General features: G+C 37.9%; 1 pseudogene; it reads left to right on the forward strand.

Moving 5' to 3' along the window:
* Positions 1-7,624: 7,624 nt before the first annotated feature.
* LOC116631405 lies at positions 7,625-8,786 on the forward strand (annotated as a pseudogene).
* The last annotated feature ends 613 nt before the right edge of the window (positions 8,787-9,399 follow it).

A 9,399-nucleotide genomic window follows, 5' to 3' on the forward strand; every position in this document is an offset into this window, starting at 1 on the left:
TTTTTATTCATTTACGAGAGAGACGGAGAGAGAACAAGCAGAGGGAGAGGCAGAGGGAGAGGGAGAAGCAGGCTCCCCGCTGAGCAAGGAGCCCGATGCGGAACTCGATCCCAGGACCCTGGGATCATGACCTGAGCCGAAGGCAGACGCTTAACCATCTGAGCCACCCAGGCGCCCAATACATGTTATCTTTTTAATACCTGCTTCAGCTAGAAGTTTCTATTTGATACATCATCACTAATAATTTCAAAAAGAATAAGGATGGCTCTCAGTTTTAATACTTTGCTTAGATTTTGTGGCTATTTGTAATACTACATATGGAATTAAAAAAATTTAACTATATTTTTGGATAGGTAATCATTAATAGGGCTCCAATATATAAATAAAATAAAATAAAAATTTACTCTGTTGCCTTCCTCATAAAAAAAAAAAAAAAACTGCTGGTATTATATTTTTATGGATGCCCTTCTAAATAAAGGTACTTTGTGAATTAATAGGCATATAAAGATAAATAATTAAATGAATAGATAAATAAATAAAGTCATCTGTTTTTACATATAAAAGCACCATTATATAAAACATGTTCTGAACTTTGACTTTATTATATTCATATGGTGGCTGCTAATATATTGACAATTCATATAAAAATACATCTATTCTGGCATATTTTGAAAGGTGCTACGAAGTCATAATTGGAACTATGTTGTTTGTAATGGATAGACTTTAAAGCCACTGGTCCTATGTGTTATCTTCTTTGAGTGTGGGAGGTAACTGTGATTTACTTCCAACCACTAGCATGTGGAAAAGGTGATGGCATGTTATATCACCTATGGAAGAATCCATCCTTTTAGGTGACTTGGTCTAGAAACTCTCTTTGCTGCCTTGATGAAGAAAGTGGCTATATTAGGAAAGATCACGTGGATAAAATCTGTGGGGAGCCTCTGGGAACTCTAAGCAGCTTTTCAGAGTTGAGGACACTCTCCAGCCAATAGCCATCAAGAAGCCAAGCCCTCAACTATATAACCTCAAGAAAATAAAGTCTACCAGCAATCTGAAGGAAAGATGGAACAGTCTGGAAGTAATGTCTTCCCCAGTCAGTCCACCAATGAGAATGTAGTCTTTTAAACACCTGGATTACAGCCTTGTGAGACCCTAATCAGAAGGTTTGGCTAAGCCAGGCCTGGATTTCTGACCCATACAAACTATGACAGAATCAGTGTGTGTTGTTTTAAGCTTCTAAGTTTTTGGTAAATTTGTTAATACAGGAGCGGTTAACTACACATCCATAAGTTAGTATTTAAAGACTTGGCAATGTAAAAACAATAGTGAGACTAGACAAAAGTACAAAATGAAGATGAATGTGGATTAACATGAGAGAAAAATAAATAAATAACAGGAGACATTAGTTTGTAGTAAGCAATGTAACAAAACATATGTTGTATTGTCACAAAATATATCTACTAAATACAAACTAGTATAATGCGGTCATTCTTGCATAAAATGTCATCATATGCGGGTAATGGAGTTGTAAACAAGAGCAAATATATCTCATGTGGCTTGCGCTGTAATTTTCCTTAAAGGTAAAAATAAGAGCTATTGCTAAAGATTATGCTATATGTAACTAATATGTCCTAAATAATGACCATAGTCTATTGGCTCATTAAAATTTATTATTTTTAATACCTATGCTATCTAAGATTTATTTGTTGTTTTAGTGGTACACAATAAATACTGTGTTAATATTTTAGTATTTCCCTCATCTACCCACAGGGAGAGAAATTTTGATGTGGATGAAGGACACTGATGATTCATTGGTGGATGGGGGAGACCATAGGGAAAGGAATGGAGGGGCTGTAAATAGATACAGACAAGCAAGTATTCTCTAGTGTTGATGTCTATTCTCACATTTTTTTCACACCTGGGCCCCTTACACTGGCACAGCTCTGCTGTTCTTGATAAGCCCACCAGGCTGATAGTTGGATCCACAGCTTGGGAGAAGGGCTGCTTTTCTCTTATTTCTCTTTCCATGTGTGTGTGTATGTGTGTGTGTGTGTATGTGTGTGTGACTTTTTTCTCTACCTAAATGTCAGGGCTCAGCGATGCAAGAGCTCAATGGTATGGAAAATGGTGTGGAAAATGGCCTAAGGTGTTCACTTAGCCTGCTTCTGGTTTAGGACCTAGATTAGTGGCTCAAAGGTAGAAAATGTCACCTAAGCCAGTTTAAGGACCCCCAAATACAGTTTATTTTTTTAAATAATCTTATTTATTTTAGAATACTTTTTGAGTATTCTAAAGTATGAATATAGGGCAGAGTTCCCATATACACCCACATCACTTCCCATTTTACTTATATCTTACATTAGTATATTGTCATAATTAATGAACTGGTATTGATACATTATTATTAACTAAAGCTCATACTTTTTTTCATATTTCTTTATTTTTTCCTAATATCTTTTTTCTACTCTAAAATCCCATATAGGATACCACATTGCAATTAGTCTTCATGCCTCCTTAGGCTCCTTTTGGCCATAGAATCTTTCAGACTTCCCTTGTTCCCTTCCCTTGTTTTTGATACCTTGACAGTTTTGAGGAGAACTGCTCACATATTTATGGAATATCCCTCAACTGGCAATTGTCTGATTGATTTCTTTTTTTTTTTTTTATTTTTAAGATTTTTTATTTATTTATTTGACAGAGAGAGAGACACAGCGAGAGAGGGAACACAAGCAGGGGGAGTGGGAGAGGGAGAAGCAGACCTCCCACCGAGCAGGGAGCCCGATGCGGGGCTCGATCCCAGGACCCTGAGATCATGACCCGAGCCGAAGGCAGACGCTTAACGGCTGAGCCACCCAGGCGCCCCTGTCTGATTGATTTCTTATAATTGGACTGGGGTTATGGGTTTTTGGTTAGAATACTGCAGATATAACTTCTGTTCTGATCACATCATACCAAGGGTACATGCATGACTTACTGATGTTAATCATGATCACCTGGCTGAGGTGGTATTTCACAGATTTCTCAACTGTGAAGTTATTCTTTTTTTTTTTTTTTTTTCTCTTTCCAAAGTGTATTCTTTGGAAACAAGCCACTATGCATCCCATACTTAAGGAGTGGGGAGTTCTACATAGACTGTTCACACTCATAGGTATCAGGTTAAAATCCTTATTTGGGATACAGTAAAATGAGGTAATGTAGCCATATCTCCATAGACATATAATATGTATCTTCAATCATCAATCTAACTTATCTATATATTTTATCTATGTATCTATGTATTTTATCTATCTAAGAACTATTATTTTTTAAGGATTTAATTAATTTATTTGACAGAGAGAGAGAGAAGAGAGAGAGAGCACAAGCAAGGGGAGGGGCAGAGGGAGAGGAAGAAGCAGGCTCCCCACTGAGCAGAGAGCCTGATGTAGGGCTCGATGCAGGGCTCGATCTCAGGACCCTGGGATCATGACCTGAGCCAAAGGCAGACGCTTAACCGACTGAGCCACCCAGGCGCCTCTCTAAAAACTATAAGTTGTGTGCATTTCAATAGTAAGGTTGAACTCCAGAGACCCAGAGAGATATAGAAAGGTTTTACTAGGCTGTACATTTTTAAACCATCCCGTGAAACTTTGTTAAGTGAGTAATATTGCAGAAGCAGTAGGATAAACTGAAAAGAGAGAACACCATGAACAGGAAAAGGAAGAACATTCATGAAAGAGATCAGGAGCAGGAAAGACTCTCTGGACTGGAGAAATCTATACTAAAAGAGCTATAAAGGACACTATGTTAGGAGCACTATATAGTTAATAACAGCAACCAAACAAATTTGTGGGTTATTTAGAATCAACCAGGATGCAAAAACATTTTTTTAATAAAAACATGTGATGAATTTTTATACAACCAAACATACATGGTACTTGAAATATATACATATATGTGTGTACACACACACACATTTATATGCTAGGGACTTCAGTGTAAAGAATTCATACCATTGTAGAAGAGATGGAATTGTATTATTCATACCATTTTACAATCCATATCATTGTACAACAGGTTTACTGGCTCATGTATGTGAGTAGTGTAGAAGGAAGAAAGGCTTGAAACCTAATCTGATCAGGGATTCATCTGTTTCTTTAACATTTCTTTATTTTTGTTCTCTTCCTTTGTCCTTAGGCTGATTTCCTCATGGTTAAAAGTAATTAGAAATAACAGCTTCTTCATTTTCCCATAGGTAGGGGAAAAAAACACTTCTTACCTAGCTATTCAAAGAATAGTCCTATAATTCTTGGACAATTGAGCTGGTAATTTTGGCTAGGGGAATGGAATCTGTTGGCTGGTTTAACAGACCTTTTACCAAACTGCTCTTACTGTCAACATCCGCCTCCCCAACTCCATCTGCTGGTGGGTTTGTTCATGAAACACAAGGGCTCAATTCTAGACTTAGCCATATCCTAACAAAAACATGGAGAACGTTAGGAAGAAGAAAATGTAGTGGTCAAGTCTAGTGAACTTTCTATGTCCTGATATATCAGGGAACATTTTTCTGCCTCTACTAAAATCTTTTTAGCTATGAAAGAATTACCTTATATGTTCTCCTTATTATCCAGAGAATATGAATATGACCTTTGTAGTTAACTCTAATTTATTGAGCAATAGATCACATGTTTTCAAAATCAGATCTCGTCATATACTGCATATGTCATTACTTTAGGAATTTTTAACAGGGTGTCAGAACACTGAGAACATAGCAATGATTCTGATATTACCAATAATATACATACTCTTTGAATTAAGCAAATGCATGGTTACATGAGTGGATTGTGAAGTCAAGTGTGTAACTTTCCTCTCTTGGAAAGATTTTAAGCTTTGGATGCAAAAATCACATTTTGGTGTTTAGTTTTCTCATAGTCCAACTTGTGAAATATTTCATAGGGTATTTCCTAGGATAGAACTGCAGTAATAATTAAGTTAATACTATCTGTCTTTAGATTAGGCAAATATACATATGAACTATTCCACTTTTGGATGAATAATAGTTCAGACAATGATAAGTTTATTTAATTTGTTTATCATTTGTAAATGTCCATTGATGTACTACACACCTGATGTCATTGCTATCATATTACTTAGCATTAATATGACACACTGAATTTTCAAGATGCTATAATCATTAGTCATATTTCATAATACTCCTGTGAGGTAATGTGGTGATACAGAAAGTTAAGTTACAGATAATTTAGGTTGCTGACCCGAAGGAATTACCACTTATAGGTGAATATATTGTAAATTAGTGGTTAGTAATCTGTGGAATTATTGAGCTTCTTGCATTGATATATGCAAATATAGATAACAATTCAAAAAGCATGTTTGTTATAGCTATGCCATTTCTATCATATTATGTAATATTATGACATTTGTATACTCCTGGAAAGTCTAAAACGAGAGGTTTCCAGACCTGGGAATAAACTGAGGAATGTGAGGGTGTGTGGAATTAATTGAAATTTTGGATCTAAGAAATGATGTCACCTGAACAAATCACTATGCAGAATTTAAAGGCCAGCTGAGAACCTCAAATGGGGGAGTTTTGGAAAAATAAGAATGTTTTGCAAATAGACCTCTCAGTAGCTGCATCAAATGTTGTAGATTTCCATTGTTCTCTGGACTCAGTGACCAGCTACATTTACTATCTTCACTGTTCCCTACTGCAGTCACTGTAGGATATGATGCACCTTGAAATACTTGTTCATATGTGAGTTAAGAAGTTTGATCATCTCGGGCGCTTGGGTGGCTCAGTTGTTTAAGCGACAGCCTTCGGCTCAGGTCATGGTCCCGGAGTCCTGGGATCGAGTCCCACATCGGGCTCCCGGCTCAGCGGGGAGCCTGCTTCTCCCTCTGACCCTCTCCCCTGTCATGCTGTTTCTCTCTCTCTCTCTCTCTCTCTCAAATAAAAAAAAAAAAAAAATCTTTAAAAAAAAAAAGAAGTTTGATCATCTCATTTTTTTTTTCAGATAATTTAGCTTGACCAGCTGTCCTCTCTCTATCCCTTCATGGTAGTTACTATAAGATATTATAAACTGTACCTACCCTAAATCGGCAACTTGTAGGGTAAGCAAAAGGATTTTGGGGGACAGAATGGAGCATTTTAATAGTATCTAGCACTGGGGAAAAGGAAAGTGCTTATTATGTATTAGAGATATAATGAGAGAGATGAGAGTATCCCAGCCTGTGTGAAATTCCTACTGTGGTGGGAAAAGGTGTTCTAGTTAGGACTTCATGGTTAAAAAGAAGAGAGTCACTCATTACTTCCAGTAATGAAGAAGCTGTTTTAAGAATAACTGTTCATCCAAGAAAAAAATACATAATTAGGCCATAAACAGATAGAAATGATAATATTGCAGACCAATGACAAAATTTAGAAACCTACTTTTTTTTTGGGTGGGGGGGAATCTCAGGCAGTATACTAAGAACATCAGCTGTAGAAGATTAGACAGAATTATTAATGATTATGTGTTCTGCTATAAAATGACTCATGACCCTCCAAATTTTATCATTCCTCCCTTTTGTTACAAGTTTACTTTGTCTTGTTCTCCATTGTGCACAGATATTTGATTTGTTATATAGCTCCTGTTAACTCCTAACTATTCTTTCCTCATAACTCAAGCATGAATCTTGCTCTTCCTTACCTGAAAAAGTATTTTAGGGTTTCCTTGAGCGGGTCTTTCTAGATTTATCTTCTGCTAAAAGCTACTTTATTGCCCCTATGTTTTCCAGTTCGAATTCCTTAAAGATAAAATATGATCACCTAGTTGATCTGTGTTTTCTGTACAGTTGATTGACCAGGAAACCATGGATTTGGAACTCACCCATTGTTTTGTTTTCTGTGGATTTGAGAGTGGGGTGGGGTGGGGGGTCGAGTGATTAAAAATATGGCTGTTTTGACTTTTCTTTAGAAGTTAATAGTAAAAAAGCTCGAAATGATGGACTTGTTTCACATACAGAAATAATTTCAGAACAATATAAAGAATGCCAATGATAAGATCTTGTGAAACAGAAGGGAAACACAAAGAGGTAATAAATGACAAACACTGGGAAGTCAGAGACATTTTCATATAGACAATATACTTGAGTTAGAGTTGAGTAGCCATTTTCCAGGTCCTTAAGCAGGCAGAAGAGCTTTTCAAAATGAGAGAACATATGCCATGGCACAGAGACAGAAAACTCTTTTATATATTTGGGAAACCATAAATAGTTTTGTCTGGTGGAGGAGGTAAAGGTCGGAAATTTGCCAGCAATCATTTGCAGTAATAGCTAAGGGCCAGATAATGGAGATCTTCTACATCAATGAAATGATTGTGGATTTAATCCAATGGGTGATATGGAAACATAGAAATATTTTAAGTGGATATGTGTTATAATTAGATATGCATTTTCAAAAGAGCATTCTGGGAATACATGAGACAGGATTGAAGATGGGCTAGATAGGTGATCAATTAGGTATCATTCACAATGGTGCTGTCAAAAGAACAAGAGAATGGGATGGCAGTGATGGTTAGAATGAAGATGTAAGGATAAATGCAAAAGCTGCTAACGAAGAATCAGGGGCCCCTTTCTCTGTGAAATCACCATGGTGGCTGGAATCTTGTACGCATCTCCTGAAAACTGGAAGGATTTTAAAGCCCTCATTGCAGCTCAGGACAGTGAGGTTCAGGTTGGCATGTTGTCCATAGCACCCCACTTCCACTTTGTCCATACCAACTACACCCCTAAACATCTCCATAAATTTCCAGCAGGTTTCCAGCACTTCAGGGTGACCTTGGATCCTGTGTATTTCAGAGTAACATCACTGCCTACCGTGTGAGCAACGAGGAGCTGCAGGGATATACTCTAGAAACAGCAGGTGGCTCATTGGGTGAACTTTGTTGACAGCAACATAGTGCCACCAGCCAGTACCTGCCCACCTTGGACATCATGCACCACAACAAGCAGGCTACAGAGCATGGAAATGAGGAGGTGGGGTAACTCTTCGGGCTGCTGGATGCTCACTTGAAAACGAGGACTTTTTTGATGGAGAACACATGACACTGGCTAACATCACAGTTGTCTGAACCCTGCTGTGGCTCCATCAACAAGTCCAGGGGCTTTCTCTCAGCCAGACCTTCTCTACTATCAACCACTGGTTCCTATATGCATTGACCAGTCCCACTTTCAGGCTGTTTAGGGGAAAGGTGAAACATCCATGAGAAGATAGCCCAGTTTGATGTTAAAATGTTTGCTGACACAGAGCCTAAAAGGGACACCTCACAGAAAGAGAAGAGTTCACTAGAGGAAAAGCAGAATCCCCAGCCTGAGTGGGAAGAGGAGAAAAGAGCACTGCCCCCACTCCTGAGGAGATGGATGAAGATGACAGAGGTACTGGCTGCTAAGCTGAAGGCCAAGGACTCCTTTGCTCACCTGCCCAAGATGACCTTTGTGTTGAATGACGTTAAGGACACCCTTTCTGTGGCACTGCCATATTTTGATAAGGATGGCTGGTCCCTATGATACTCCAAGTACTGCTTCTCTGAGGGCTCACCCAGGACTTCATGAGTTGCAACCTCATCAATGGAATGTTCCAGTGACTGGACAAGTTAAGGAAGAATGCCTTTGTAAGCGTTTTCCTCTTTGGAACTAAGAGTAGCCACTCCATTTTGGGAATCTAAGTCTTCCGAGGCTGTGAACTGGATCCTGGAAACAAGGAGACCCAGAGAGTGGTTTGAGAGCACTTTCCCTGGGAAGGAAGCATATGAGCAAAGTCTCCAATCAGAGCAGTATCTTCAAGTGAACATCTCTTGCCATTCGCCTAGCTGCCTGCACCTGAGCTTCAGAGAGATGGGGGTTAGTAAAGAAACTGAGCATTGGAAGAAAAAAAATCAATGGGTGTCAGTGATAGGTTCTTGATTTTAAAACTAATAATCAAACATTAACAATGTGAATATTATTGTTAGATCATCATATTTAAATCATTATTACATTTTTATTTCGGTTATGGGATTTTTATTAAGAATGACTGCTGAAATTTTATGAATGATGTCTAAAAGCACCAGGAACTTTTCACAGAAGATAGGATGATTGAAGGCTGAGAGATTATTTATAAGATTATCATTTATTAAACTGGGGGTAAGAGGTAGTGGGGGAGGGCATTCCAACATCAAAGACTGAAAAAAAAATTCCTCTGCTTCTATAATGCTGGAATCCATCCCCTCAGTTTCTGAGGAACTAAAGTCACCTTCACAGTCAGGGAGCTTTAGAATTTATCATAAATTCTTGGTAACTTCCCGGATATATAAAGGGTAATGTTACATGCAGACATTTAATTCATTTGCTCATTCATAAAATACTTATTGACAAACTGTTCCCTCC

This window comes from Phoca vitulina, unplaced genomic scaffold, assembly GCF_004348235.1.
Source record: "Phoca vitulina isolate PV1807 unplaced genomic scaffold, GSC_HSeal_1.0 scaffold5, whole genome shotgun sequence".
NCBI classification, from domain to species: domain Eukaryota; kingdom Metazoa; phylum Chordata; class Mammalia; order Carnivora; family Phocidae; genus Phoca; species Phoca vitulina.